Source organism: Cetorhinus maximus, chromosome 22 (assembly GCF_964194155.1).
Source record: "Cetorhinus maximus chromosome 22, sCetMax3.hap1.1, whole genome shotgun sequence".
NCBI lineage: Eukaryota > Metazoa > Chordata > Chondrichthyes > Lamniformes > Cetorhinidae > Cetorhinus > Cetorhinus maximus.
This window is the reverse complement of record NC_135900.1, coordinates 12,917,700-12,932,856: the sequence shown is the minus strand read 5'-3', so window position 1 is coordinate 12,932,856 and position 15,157 is coordinate 12,917,700. Positions and strand designations below refer to the sequence as shown.

Here is a 15,157-nt window from a genome sequence, read left to right as displayed (position 1 = left end):
AGCCAGAGCCGGGGTAGCAGACAGCACGGTGGGTCTCCACTGTGTCCAAATGGCACTCACTGGACGCGTCATTAAACCGGGGAAAGGCATTCTTCTTGCCTTTCGGGGCCATGTCTTCCATGCAGCAGTCCTGGACTGGAAGCACAGAGAGGTGTGCGTGTGGATGCACTTTAAATATGGCGCCCAGCGCGAGGAAGATACAAGGTGATGGTGTGACGGGCAAATGACAGCCCCTTCCCTCCATTGGAACGCCGTGTTTCCCAGGAATGCATAATTAATGCAGCAGGACTGGGACGATACAGCGTGAGAAGCCGCCATTGCAGTCGGCGGGTAAAACGTAGTTTCTCCCGCCCGCTCCTGCACTTAGTGCAAATCTGGGACGATTCCGTCAGCTATCTTTCAGCGATTGTGTAATTGTTACTGGGTGGGAAGGTGCCTTGGAATTCTGTCAGCGTTTGTAGTCTGCACACACAAACAAGTCGGCAAACCATTGCTCTACACTCAATAGGGCAGGAAAACCAAACATACTCTGACCTGATTTTTTAAGACCAGAATGGAATTGTTTACAAATAAGGCTGCAAATATGTGATCTTTAGCTGTAGTGGATGTAAAGCTAATGCTGTTAATGCAATACGTGAAAAGCAAAAAAACTGCAGGGCGATAGGGAAAGCAGATTCAATTGAACTGCTCTTTGAAAGGGCTAGCACTGGTCCAATGGGCTGAATGGCCGCTTCCTGTCCTGCATGAGTCTAAGGTTTCAGCCCAACTTAGGCAAGTTCCAGTAGCATTTAGGATGAGACTTTGCTCCAAAGTCATATTCAGTTGTAATTGGTTGCACAGTTAAAGATGTAAATGAACTCTACAACAATGTACCACTGATTTATTATGGTCCACATATTCAGGAGCAAAGCTAACTGGGAAACTCTTTAAGATGCCTTTTTTGTGGAAGCCACATGATTTTACTTTCCTGCAGACAAGCCATATTGCAACCTGCTACATTATGTAAAAAGCTTTTTCTCACATGTGTATATGGTGAGATTACTGCCTGTTAGCCAGAGACTTTATTTTGAAGAATTGAGTTTTCTTGGATCATGCTTTATGCTATGTCCACTAAACTGATACAATAACTTTGCATTAAAGGAAGGAAATCATTTTCTGCTGACAGTCATGGCAGATCTCATCAGTACTTTCTCCTCTCCCATAGAGTTGCCTTGTAAATGTTTTCTGGAACACTTGAAACAGCAGCCCCTGAGTGAGACATGCCTGCTGACAGACACAAGAAGCAGCATCACAATTTGGGGAATATAGGTCAGTTGAAAGCCACACATTTGTCTTCCTCCCACTAGTATTTTTCTAATATGAAAAACGAAAGAAGCATCAGAGAATTCTGCAGTGGATTTGACTCAGAGATTCTGTAGAAACCCTCACTATTAATGCTCCTCTCTGTGATGATCCACATTCAGAAGGGAAGAAAGTTTCTCAAGGAAAGCACCTAACACACCAGGCTATACTGAGATTGTTTACAGCTTTCAGTGCAGAGCCAGCTTGACACTGTGGTCTTGGCATCAGGGCAGGCATCAGGTGCAGCACTCAGGAGTAAAAGCAGCAGCTTCCATCCCCTAGGAATCATGCCAGATGGGTCTTTGACACACCCTTCCTCTTATTTGTGGGCAAGAATTGCACTTTGCCAGATTCTGATTTATGCAGGTACTATGCAAAGTTAAAGCACAATAGAAATGGATGTTTATTTATCACATTATCTGAAATGCAGTGATGTTTGTTACATGAGAAAATTCGTAACGATATATTGCTCTCCTTCTCATTGGTTCAAATGCCTACTATACATTCTGAGCATCCTCTTCACAGCATGTCAGGGTCTTACTATCTGGGAAATGACATTTGCAAAATCTTGCCTCTGCATGGCACAACATCCTGTGTTTTATGCTCAGCAGGTTAGATATATCCATTTTACCTGCTGAAAGGAGAATATTTTAAAAGTCAAATCAAAAAGAAATCTGCATTATATTGAATATGTCTTGAGATTTCAGTTGGTTTTGTGTGACATTTTTAATGAATAATGAAAAAAGTTTTTTAAGGATGGAACTTAAGAACAATGTTATTTTATTTACTTTGATTTAACTTTCAATCATCTAGTGTGTGCTGTTTAAAGAATTATAAGGTTAAAAACATTAACTTATCAAACAGTATAAGTTCCCCATGAATCTAATATCTTCTGATTTGCTACATTTGTCCCAGTATTGGATGCTGATCAGGCATAACTTTTACAGCAGCGAGAAAGCACCATTATGACCCGAAAGAAAACTAATTACAACTTGGCAAGAAAAAAAAAAATCAGTTGACTAAAGTATCGTAGCTCATCAAATATCTTCCTAAAAACACAATCTGCAATAGTCCAAACTTTGGTGATCAGCACATACTGGCTGGAATTTCCCATTCTGTTTTCACTGGCTTCCTATTCATTACAAATAGTTTAACAATCGCACCTGGCCAGCGCAGAAGTGGAAAAACATGGTCATTTTGTCAGTCCCTTAGAATGTAATGTGGAACCAGAAAATAATAATTTGGCACATCAAGCAAATGCCTACCAGAGACCACAGATCATGGACTCCACACAACCCATTCAAATCTCCTTGCAAAGGTATTGCAAAGTTTCTATCTGCCTCCAGAGGTAAATAAGCAAAACTGTGGAATGTCTATCTAATCTTAGAATCCTACATTTTACAAGCTAGACAAGCTGCCTTGGTTGATATAACATTGAATTGACTCATCTGCTCGGGAACCATCATATCCAAACACCATTTGATTATCTCAACTTGTACTTATTCATATCTCTATAGCTCTTGTTCTGCTCAAATAAGCTATTTATCTTTCTTTTCAGTTGTTTGAATTTGCACAGTAGTAACTGCTTTATCTGGGTTTTCAAACCTTTGTATGGAAAGTTCCTGTAAATGTTGGCACACACACAGGAACTTTTGCCCTAACTTCTATCAGCAAAATTCATACTGGTACACAGAACAACAGAAATTGTGCTACAACAATACTGAAATCTGATGGCTGGCTGGCTGGTTCCATGGGGATCCTATCACAGATCAAGTTTGAAAACATCATTCCACATGTACAATTATCTGGATTGAAATAAAATAAATTTACAACCTTGCTTGAACTTTTTAGTTTTATGCTGTGTTCATGATGCAAGACAAATATGCACATATATTCTTGCAGCATTTAAAAGTGTCTAGTGAAATGTTTTGGTTTTGTAATTGTTTTAATCTGTAATTTAATCGTAAAATTTCCTATGTTGTCAGATTTAAGTACGCTGAGCCAGTTCTTAAAAGTGTTTTTGCTTACATTGTGACATTCAAATAGCAAACAAAAACTGTAGCAAATGTCAGAAGTAGCTTTGTAAGCTCCATGTTACAAAAATAAGGTTCCAGTTTGGATTCCCAATTTGTGCTGAGTTACCTGATCTTGGCCTGAGTGAGATATTCTTGAGCGGAAGAAGGAAATCAACTTCAGGTTCCCACTACTTATAACTATCCAGCAACAAACATGTGTGTGTGGATTTCATACGAACAACATATGAATTAGGAGCAGGAGTAGGCCATTCGGCCGTTCGAGCCTGTCCGCCATTCAATAAAATCATGGGTGATCTGATTATGACCTCAATTCCACATTCCTGCCTACCCCCGATAACCTTTGACTCCCTTGCTGGTCAAGAATCTATCTCTGCCTTAAAAATATTCAACGGCCCTGCCTCCATGGCTTTCTGGAGAAAAGAGTTCCAAAGACTCATGACCCTCTGAGAGAAAAAAATTCTGCTCATCGCCATCTTAAATGGGAGGCCCCTTATTTTTAAACTGTGTCCTCTAGTTCAAGTCTTTCCCACAAGGGAAACCCTCCTTTCAACATCCATCCTGTCAGGTCCCCTCAGGAGTTTATATTTTCAATAAGATCACCCTCATTCTTCTAAACTCCAATGGATACAGGCCTAACCTGTCTAACCTTTCCTCATAAGACAATCCCTTCATCTCAGGAATCAGTCGAGCGAACCTTCTCTGCACTGCTTCTAATGCACTTATATCCTTTCTTAAATAAGAAAATCAAAACTGTACACTACTCCAGATGCGGTCTCACCAACGCCCCGTGCAACTGTAGCAAAACATCCATACTTTTATATTCCGATCCCCTTGCAATGAATGACAACACTTGCTGTACCTGCATACTAACTTTTTGTGATTCATGTACCTGGACGCCCAGATTCCTCTGTACCTCTCCCTATTTAAATAAAATGCTGTTTTTCTATTGTTCCTGCCAAAATGAATAAGTTCACATTTTCCCTCATTATATTTCATCTGCCAATTTTTCGCCCATTCCCCGTGCCTATCTATTCCCCTTTGTAGGCTCCTTATGTCTTCTTCACAACTTACTTTCCTACCTATCTTTGTGTCATCAGAAAATTTAGTAACCATATATTCAAATAGTCATCTGATAGTACAGAAGCTGAGTAATATTGAAAAAAGAGACTTTTTTGTCAAAGCTTTTTGTTTTGCACTTGTCAGGACAATTCGCAAGAAAATGCCAATGTCTTACATCTTCTAGCACTGACATTTTCTGGGGAATTGTCCTGATGAGTGCAAAACGAAAAGCTTCGATAAAAAATGTCTCTTTTTTCAGCAATAGCCATATATTCGGTCCCTTCATCTAAGTATTTGACATAAATTGTAAATAGTTGAAGCCCCGGCACTGATCCCTATGGCACTTCACTTGTCACATTTGGCAACCCGAAAATGACCCACTTATGCCTACTCTCTGTTTCCTGGTAGCTAACCAATCCTCTGTGCATTTCAGGTGCCCTGCAATTGAAAATGCTGCTGGAAATTACTTTCAGTGCTCCGTACCCCAGCAATTTGTCAATGATTTCAGGAATTTTGTTATTAACACTGGGACTGATCATGTAGAATGGACAAGTTCTCAAATCATGCTGCTGATATTAAGCTCTGTTGTGTAAGCTATATACAATAACTAACTTGTTAAAACTATGTTTATTCTAACAATACTTTATCTGTCAGTGGTTACAGTAGAACTTTGAGATAAATTAAAAGCAAAAAACTGCGGATGCTGGAAATCTAAAACAAAAACAAAAATACCTGGAAAAACTCAGCAGGTCTGGCAGCATCTGTGGAGAGGAGCACAGTTAACGTTTCGAGTCCACATGACTCTTCAACAGAACTAAGGAAAAATAGAAAAGGGGTGAAATATAAACTGGTTTAAGTGGGGGGTTGGGACAAGAAGAGCTGGATACAGGGCCAGCGATAGGTGGAGGTAACCAAAAGATGTCACAGACAAAAGGACAAAGAGGTTTTGAAGGTGGTGATATTATCTAAAGGAATGTGCTAATTAAGGGTAGAAAGCAGGACGAGCAAGATACAGATAGCCCTAGTGGGGTTGGGGTGGGGTGAAGGAATCAAAAAAGGCTAAAAGGTAGAGATAAAACAATGGATGGAAATACATTTAAAATTAATGGAAATAGGTGGGAAAAGAAAAATCTATATAAATTATTGGAAAAAACAAAAAGGAGGGGGAAAATTGGAAAGGGTGTGGGGATGGAGGAGAGAGTTCATGATCTAAAATTGTTGAACTCAATATTCAGTCCGGAAGGCTGTAAAGTGCCTAGTCGGAAGATGAGGTGCTGTTCCTCCAGTTAAATATAGATAAATTACATTTGTTTAAGAATCTTATACAGTAGACATAAATGTACAAATCAAGTATAATAGAGGATATAATAGGTTTAATTTGGCAAAAGAGGTATTTTCATATAGACACTTTGAATACAGTTTTGTGACCAATATGTTCTATACATTCCCCAATGGGAGATGTGTGGCTGGATGGAGATCAGAGGAAAGGAATACAGAGAATGAAGAAAGGGAATGTAAAAGAATTTTTTTTCTACTAACTTTCAGACCTTTCCTTCCTTGAATCTAAAACGCATTGAGTACAGTTCCACAGACCTCGCTGAAGTGATAGTTCTTGTCTGGAGTTACGCAGTATGCATCGGTGAGTTTGTTTAATCACACCTATGTCTGATTTTTTTTCTTCACTTGATGCTGTACACATGAAATTTTCAGCAGCCATCAGTGAAAAATGATCAAGATCCCTTACTAATTTTCTTCTCCCTAACCCAGAGCCATTGTAGAAAATCATTAGCACCTCCAAAGCTCAGCAAAGGCTGGGAACAGAATTTGAATCTTTATAGTTTGTATGGCTCGATACCACATCAGGCAGTTTATCTATTCACTGAACCATTGAAGAATCCATCAAATTCAATCAGCGCCTAGCTTTCTCACGTGGATTTCTAAATGGCAAACCTTGCACCCACAGTGGCTAAAGTCATTCCATTTGGATTATTGCTAATTATTATATCAAATTCTTCAGGTCTATAATGATTCTGAAATCAGTGACTAAACAAAAAAAATCCTGATGCAACCATCGTAAGGTAGCCTATTCAAAAGTAACAGTTTCCTCCACAAAAGATGCAACCATATGTGCAAGGTGTTCTACTCCCTTCTATGCAACAAAGAAAATATCATTTGGACCAGTTGACCATTTGGAGGTAAAGTAGTGACAGAGACTGTGCTAGGTGATGTGAGATTTTAAAGCTATGAGAAGGACAATGAAACCAAGCCCTTGAGGAGATGTTTGCTTAGCTGTTAATATTCTTCTGCCAGGGCATAAACTTGTTTGGTGGATATCCCAGGAAATTCCTAATCTATCAGAATAGGAGAGAGCAGATGGATCCTGGAAATTGTCAAAGACAAATGGATGATGCCCTAGTTGCTAGACAGCCTAGTCGTACCTTATATCTTTGGAGGACTGAATCTCTCCCCTCTACTTTGACAGTTTTAGGCATTTCAGCACAGGGTATTTGCAGCCTTTTGCCCATAATGGAACTCTTGGGCTAACCTGTTAGCATTCAGAATGAGAAACAGATCTAACATTAAGAAAAGGTGTGGCTTACACTTGCTTCTGAATCAACAAGGTTCCTGGCTCAAGTCCCATCCCAGGGCTTGAGCACAAAAATCAAGGCTGACACTCCAGTACTTTACTGAGGGATTGCTGAGCTATTGGAGGTGCCATCTTTCAGATGAGACGGTGAACTGAGACACCAGCTGCCTGCTAGCGTGGATATAAAAGATCCCATGGCACTATTTAGAAGAAGAGCAGGGGAGTTATCCTCAGTCTCTTGGCCAGTATGTATCCTTCCAAACAGATTATCTGGTCACATTGCTGTCTGTGGAAGTTTGCTGAGCGCAAATTAGTTGCCACATTTCTGACATTACAACAGTAACTATGCTTAAAAAGTGTAGTGTAATAATTTAAAAAGTACTTAATTGCCTGCAAAGTGATTTCAAATGTCCGATGGTTGTGAAAAGCGCTATATAAGTGCAAATTTTTTTTGGTATCATGGATTTGCAAAAACAAGAATGTGGGGCTCCTACTAACTTCAGATGCATGGATTACTGTCAAAGAACAGAAGTAAAGCACCTTCCTTATGCTGTGAATGAATGAAAGAAAATTATCTGAAGCATTTGGCATACTGTACACGAACACACACATCTAGCGTGGAGTATGTTTTAAAGCATCTCTGCCTTGTTGGATTAACACACTCCTGTTACCTCTGTTGGTAAAGCTAGTTTATAACTGAGTCATCAGAGAACAGAAGGCCAATCGGCCCATCATGTTTCACCGGCTCTCTGCAAGAGCAGCTCCCCCCCGTGCCATTTCCCTGCCTTCACCCCGTAATCCTGCACATTCTTCCTTTTCAGATAACAGTCTAATTTCCTTTTGAATGCTTCAATTGAACCTGCCTCCACCACACTCTCAGGCAGTGCATTCCAAACCCTAACCGTTCACTTCATGAAAAAAGTTCCCTCATGTCATTTTTCCTTCATTTGCTATGCCCTCTCGTTCTCAAACCATAGGCACCAGAAGACTTCAACATTGAATTCCTTCAATCAATGCTGAGTTGGATGATCACAGCCAGGATGAGGTTACAATTGGCTTCTGCAGCCCATGGGATAGCAAAAAGGAAACCAGCCAGGCTTCCTGTCTTCTGTTAGTTATCTGGTGATCTGCAGCAAAATTGCATGTGTGCAACACCATTACTTGGTGGTGGAATTAATACCTTACTCATGGGTCAGTACGATCAACTGCTGGAGACTTAAACAGTAATCCATTCTAGCCAAAACCAATTCTTAAGGAGAAAATCAGTGAAAAAATACAAAAAAGATTTTTTTTTAAAAAATTCAATATGTTGTATATTTATACTACAAATCCATGTTGCTTTCCCTAGGACAATTCTATATGGTTGCATTATTCTTAATTCTTTCGAATATTAACGTTAAATTTTAATTCGGTTAAGGGTTCTTTTTTGCATGAATACTGCTGCTTTCCTCAGCCCTGGCCACAGGGACATAATTTACTGCTGCAAGAATGGCGCGCATTCTTGAGAGGGTCACGTGCCGGCCCGCGCGGTTTCTGGGTGGGGGGGGAAGCGGGTCGGTGACGTTACATGCAGATGAAGGGGGCGGGGCCTCAGTGAACGGCACCTCCTGATTGGCTCGCGGGTGACTGACGGTTGGGGGGAAAAAGGGAGAGGCCTAGTCCAGCTCAGCCAGACGTAGAGATTACGGGGACGGAGACGGGTTGCGAGGTAAGGATCGCCACCCCGCCTCTCTCAAAAACCGCCGGCGGAAGACAGAACGGAATCGGAGAGGGACTTAAACGGGGAAAAGCTTTTGATTTTTAAAAAATATATATAAATAGGAAGCGGTGAGTTGGTAATAAAATGGGGGGGGAAGAAGAGGATGGGAGCGCTCGCTTTCTTCTTTTTCTGCCCGATACTCGCCTGTTTTGGGGGGCGGGTGGTTTCTCTGCGCGATTTTTATTTTACCTCACGGTTCGGTCCCACCTTGTATTCGCCGCGACGCCCGTTCTTCTGATTTCCTTTCTTCGCCACCCTCCTTCCCTTCTCTTCCCCCCCCCCCCCCCCCGTTTTTCTCGCGGGGCTGAGCTCGCGGCCCGGCACGAGGCACGTGTCCCGCAGGGGTTGGGCTCGCGCTCCTTTCCGCACCCTCCCCACCCCCCCCTCCTCTCTCTCCCCGCGTTGCCGGCGCTAGTGCGGCGGCCGTTAGGGCGACCGTTGGCTGAGAGTGGGGGAGGGGAGGGGATGGGGAAAACCAAACCCACTCCAACCATCCGTTGAGAAATATTGTCATGATTTTCCGATTGAATCGCCCCGGCGGTGAGGGCCGGGGTGAAACGCATTCCCTCCTTGGGGCTTCCAAATTTAAATCCATCGAGTAATTATAAATGGCGTTCGGATAGAGCCATTCCCGCTGAAGAACCGCCAAAAAAAAAAAATTTTTTTTTTAATTAAAAAAAAAATCTTTCGCCGCCTTGCGATGAATGAAAGTTGACAGTAAGCTTGATTTATGATATGGAGCGTTTCGCTGAAGAGAGCGGAGAAGTCGGGCCCGTGTCCACTGCGGTAATTGCGTTCATTTCTTTTTTTTTCCCCTCCCCTCTCTCTCTCTTATCCCCCTCCCAGCCCCGCTTCCGTCAAACAGCCGTTATTTATTTATTTATGTTGGTGTCTTTTTGTTGTTGAGAATCCTTCTTTGTCGTCTTGAAATTGAAATGCACCTTGTTTCAGGTCGCTGGCGGATCAGTGAAAACTGGGCGGGGTGGTTGCTCTTGATGAGGTGGTGGTGGTGGTGGGGGTGGGAGGAAAGAGAGAGAGAAAGGAGGAGACCATTGTCCGCTGCTGAGAAGAAGTGGAAGCTGTCCCTGGGTTTTATTGTAAGATTTCTCCGAGCAGTCCCTGGATTTCCCTCTCTGACCGGTCCACTGGCTGAGGTAGTAGTTTGTGTTGTTGGAAGGGTCTGTGACACTGCCCAGTATGGAGATAACTGCGCAAGCTACTGCCTTGCTAGTGCTGGTGATAACTCGGCGGAGACCATCTCTCGTGTGTGTGTGTGTATGTATGTATGTATATATATATATATATATATATTTTTTTTTACAAATCTGCAAACTCTCTTTTTGTCATCTGGGGACACTTTATTTTTTGCTTCAAAATCGCGATTGTCACGGGCATTTGCAATGTGGGTGGGTTTTTTTAAAAAAAAATAATGTACCTGATCTAGTGGGGGGGTTAAACATTTCGCAAATTTAAATGTGATTTTGAGTTGGTGTAAATGTGAAGTCCGATGTGTGCAGAAGCCTAGAGATCTCTCCCTGCATCATTTATGTAAAACAGTTATGGGATGACTTGGATTCAATTTCTTAATTGGAGCATCCTTCTCTTATTTTTTTTATCTAACCTGACCTGCCAAATGTGGGTTTATCTTTAAATATATGCCTTTTTTTTTTGTTGATGTGATAAGCAATCTTCTGACGAGTGCAGAACTCAGAATTAGTTTGATTCAAGCAAGTGTTTGGGGGGGAGAACAGAACGGAACAAAGCAACCTTAAGATTTGCCAAGTTTGGACTGTTCTCTATTTTTTTTCCCCCAATTCGATATTTAAATCAATGATTTGTCGGTGCAGTAACAGAATCGATCACCATTGTGTAAGGAAGAGAACAATTAAATGGCAATTACATTGTCAAATGTTGTCGTAACTCGCTGTTAACCACATCTGTGCTCTGATTAAGTATGATCTCAAATCTGATCTTAGTTTGCTGCTGTATTTGTTTATTCAAACCTCTTGTATGAATCAACTGTACCATTTTGTCTTCCAATTAAATACTATACATTTGTTTTTATGGGGAAAATATTAATTGCTGGAATTTGTTACACTTGAATACTACATCATTGTCATTAGTAAAGCTGAAGATGCTTATTGTGCAGATCTGCTTCAACAGGTGCACCTCTGTTTGCCTGGCACAGGTGGCTGGTTTGGTGCAGAAGGTCAGATTGCCTACTATACAATGGAACACCACTCAAGTTGCACAATGACTGGCTCACTTGAAGATCTTTGGGACCTATGTATGAATTTTACAGAATGCTATGTTGGATGTATTCACCATGGCTAGCTGTTAGTGAACACTTTGCAAGTATAGTGTTCAGGTTGTGATGTTTGGAAGCATCAAAATAAATCAAACCAATGTGCCACCTGAACACTTGAAATGAAGCTGATTGACCTGCAGAGGTGACTGGCTGCAGTGATAAATGGAAAGAAGTATTAAAGACAGGTAGTAGACTGAGGATATTGTAATGGAGAGTTTAAAAACTAAAGCTTTGATTTAACCAAACAATTCTAGAAATATTTCAAGGTCTGGCAGCATCTTGTGGAGAGCAAACCAGTTAATGCTTCAGGTCAAGGACCTTTCTTTGAAACTAACTTTTGATTTAATCTTTGGTTATTTCAGGGATGACAGCTTAGCTACTTATGATTCCAAACTGTCTATGCAAAGGACAACTGGTGGCTCCAAGTTTGTATTCCAACATTTTGGAGATTGGGATCCTTAAAATGCAATCTCTTCTGGGTAGAAAATGTGTAGGAATGCCATGGTCTGAATGAAATGGGAGCACTCTAAATTTCAAAGCTGAAACTCTGATGTTTGCATTCAAATAATGGATTATCTACTTTTTTGTAATTTAAAATCCTTCCCTGGCTTTTTAAGGAAACTAGTCCCTGTAGATACTATATATTTGGGGTCAGTTGTACCTGTATACTGCTTCAGACAACTGGAGTGAAAGGCATAGTGCTGAGCATATCTTTGACCCAAGTGCAGCTTATGAAGCTGTCTCAGGCTAGGTATGGGGAAGTGGCTATAGGAAGCAATTTTGCAATTTTTAAAAAATTGCAGTTTAAGAATCTCATTACCAGTTAAGTCAATTGAGGGGACCCTGAAATATATAGCCTCTTCACACCAATGTATTCAATCATGCTTTTGCTTTTAAAATACAGACGAGTTAGTTGGATGGGGTAGATGACTATTCAATCACTTGAGGCAAGGTTTTTATGGGCAACTGGTACTTATGATTTATACCCAGCAAGCTGTTGAATGTTCATGCTTTGAAAGTGTAGGCAGGAAGAACCCATGATTGTTGGAACATTTGAAATGCACATGTCATTTATAGGTATAATTTAGAAAATTGAGTTTGCAAATTATTGGGGGGAGTGGGAGGTGGTTGGTAAACTGTTGCTATAGAAGAAATTTTTCTCCTGAGTGATTAGCATTCCAACTTTGATTATTAGAAAATTGTTTTTCCTACATGATCTTTAAAGTAGTTAGATTGCTTCCTTTTGATCTTAATTTTTTAAGAGCCCACCATTCAATTTCCTTTCATGGCAGTGCCAGCTATTGGCTTGATTGTTTTGATCCTGTCATGACAGATTCTGTTTGCCAGTTTTTCCCCCAATCAATCTTGCAATCACTATCCCTAAATGGATAGCATTTCACTTGTGAACTACCTGCCAGTTACTGGGATAAAGCAAGGGGTTGGCTCTAAAACAGTGACCAACACCTTCCAGATCGCTTTGGTTTTGTTTAAAAAAAAAATACTGAATCACATGTATCAACTCTGCAGCAAAAATGCTTCCCATTCATAGAATCTCACTTGCTATTATCCTGAATAATTTGATCAATCATACTATGCTGCAAGCTTCCTATTTGTTTCTAGCTTTGTGGAATACTTTTTACAGATTTTTAAAATTAAAACCCAAGTAAGCCATAAGATTAAAAATTATAGTTTCTAATGTCTGTCACTCTGCATTATTTGGCTATGGCCGAGACTGAGCACTAGTGACAAGACTTGCTGTATATAAACTATACCTTGCTTCTCATTGGAAATTGCTATTTTAGGGCTTTGACAGTGAAAATATTATATTAACACATCAAAGCCACTTACAGCACAGGGTGTAGGAGTTGATTCTTATTAATTTTTATTGAACTTATGAAGGTATACTAGATATGAACCTCATAACCAGAATTCCAAAATAAAGGATCTTTCTGTATTCCCAATGTACATTAAACAAAATTTATGCTGTTCTTGCAGCTGCTGAAGTTGGGGAGGGAGGACCCAAGTCATAAGTTAGGAGACCATCTGGAGTATATTATGGTTGGCCCCTCAACCCCAGCACTTGCCAGCCTGAGTATTGCAGAACACAGTCAACCAGACCCCATACATTAGTCCCAAATCCTAACCTGCCACTTCAATCTAATGGTGACGCTACAATGTGCCAACCCCTTGTTTTATCCCAGTAGCAGTCTCTGCGCTCTCAAACATCCATGTAGCAAGCAACTCTTGACAGCCACCTGAACTCAGCTTCTGCATAACTGACACCTCAAAGGTAAGCAATGGTTAGTGATTGCAAAGCAAAATGTGTACATATTTTCTTCTCATTCATTGAGTGTCACTGGCAAGGCCAGCATTTATTACCTGCCCCTAATTACCCTAGATAAGGTGATAGTGAGTTACTTTCCAAAACTACTGCAGTTTAACTATAAAGCAGTGCTATTAGGGATAGTTCTAGAATTTTGTCCCAAGTCTACATGGCATATGACTTTGAGGGAAACTTGCAAGTGGTGGTTCCTTGCATCTTCTGCCCTTGTTCTAGGTGGTAGAAGTTATGGGTTTGGAAGGTGCCAAAACTGATTCATAGTGAGTAAGCAGCAATGAAAAATGTGGTAGACAAACATGGTAAGAATGAGTACATGAAAGAAGCACTCACTAAATTAGGTTTCCATGTGCCATGTCGAAGGAGATTGCATTGCCCTACATGGTGACCATCAGAAAATGGCACTGGTTACTGAAATTAGAAGATACCATGTGGAATCTTCATGTATGCAAAGAAACTGAAATCATGAATATGAAACTTTACAAACTTTTTTAAAATCAGGATAGGAATAGGGGCTCTGTGAATTAACAAAGGATAATGACAGGTTATTGAAAAGTTACTTTTCTTCAGTAAGGAGACTAACCTGGTGGGTATGACATTAGAAGAAATGATCCAAAAATGAGAACTAATAAATGAATCACAGGACAAAATGAGCCTGGGTGGTGGTGTTGGCACATTAAAAGAGGTTGGGCTACTATAATAAACATTTAAGGAAAGTGGCAGAACTGCTGGGCATCCAATGCGATTTTAAAAAGGGAGCTAGAACAAGTCCGAGGAGCTAAAGTTCAATTAATTAATCTAAAGAGCCTATCCACAGCAAATGGCCTGTGATTGGAGGAACAGCTCCATGCAGAATCTTCCATTGAAACTTGCCAGTTTGACTGGAATTCTTAAAAACGAGCTCTTGAGGGTCACATAGAGGGAATTCGTGGGCTGTACAGTGGATAAGCTTGAACTAGCCAGTCTAATCACCTTCCAGCTCTGACCACAGAATGTTACAGAACCAAGTGTGTATTCAAGTACTTTATAAACATAATGCTTATGCCTTTACAATCTTCTTGGACAGTAAGTTCCACACCCCCACCGTGCTCCAGGTGAAAAAAACCTCCGACTCCCCTTCAGTCCATCTGTAAAACACTTTTTAAGTCTATGCCCCCAAGTTAATGTCACCTCTGCTAAGGGAATTAGATCCTTCCTTTCTACTCTTTATCAAGGCTCCTCAATTTTAAACACCTCAATTAAATCTCCTCTCAGTTCCCCTGTTCCATAGAAAATAATCCCAGCCTACCGAATCTTTCCTCGTAACAAAAATTTGCCAGTCCTAGCAACATCCTTTTAAATTTCCTCTACCCCATATTGTGTAATTACATTCTTCCTGAAATATGATCATGTGCATGTAGTTATACACTCAAATTTATAAAAAATAAATGGACATTACTTTTAGGAAAGTAGAACTTGAAACAAGATGGGAGTCAAGGGGATCAGGTTTGCCATATTTCCTTGCCTGCAAATATACATGAAACTGTCCAAAGCTATTGTCTAAAGGTCTACAAAAACTGATCTATAATGGCCACTCAGACTAGGGATGGAATTTTCCATTTAAGCAACTAATTGCAATGGCAGGTGGTTTCCATGTTGCCCACCCTGCTGGCCAGAATGGCAGGAACTCCCACCCAATTCCACGCTTGGAGGGTCATTAATTATGCCAGGGCGAGTATTAGGCTGAATC

The 15,157-nt window shown here is 40.7% G+C and overlaps 1 long non-coding RNA gene across 1 annotated transcript in view; it reads right to left on the bottom strand.

Annotated features, from left to right (window-relative positions):
- The window catches only part of LOC144696490 (uncharacterized), a 73,636-nt gene extending 64,554 nt beyond the window's left edge, over positions 1-9,082 (bottom strand). Inside the window, exon 1 of the long non-coding RNA XR_013580183.1 lies at positions 8,972-9,082. This is a non-coding gene — a long non-coding RNA (uncharacterized LOC144696490). The remainder of the gene's footprint in view (positions 1-8,971) is intronic.
- Between the last annotated feature and the right edge of the window lie 6,075 nt (positions 9,083-15,157).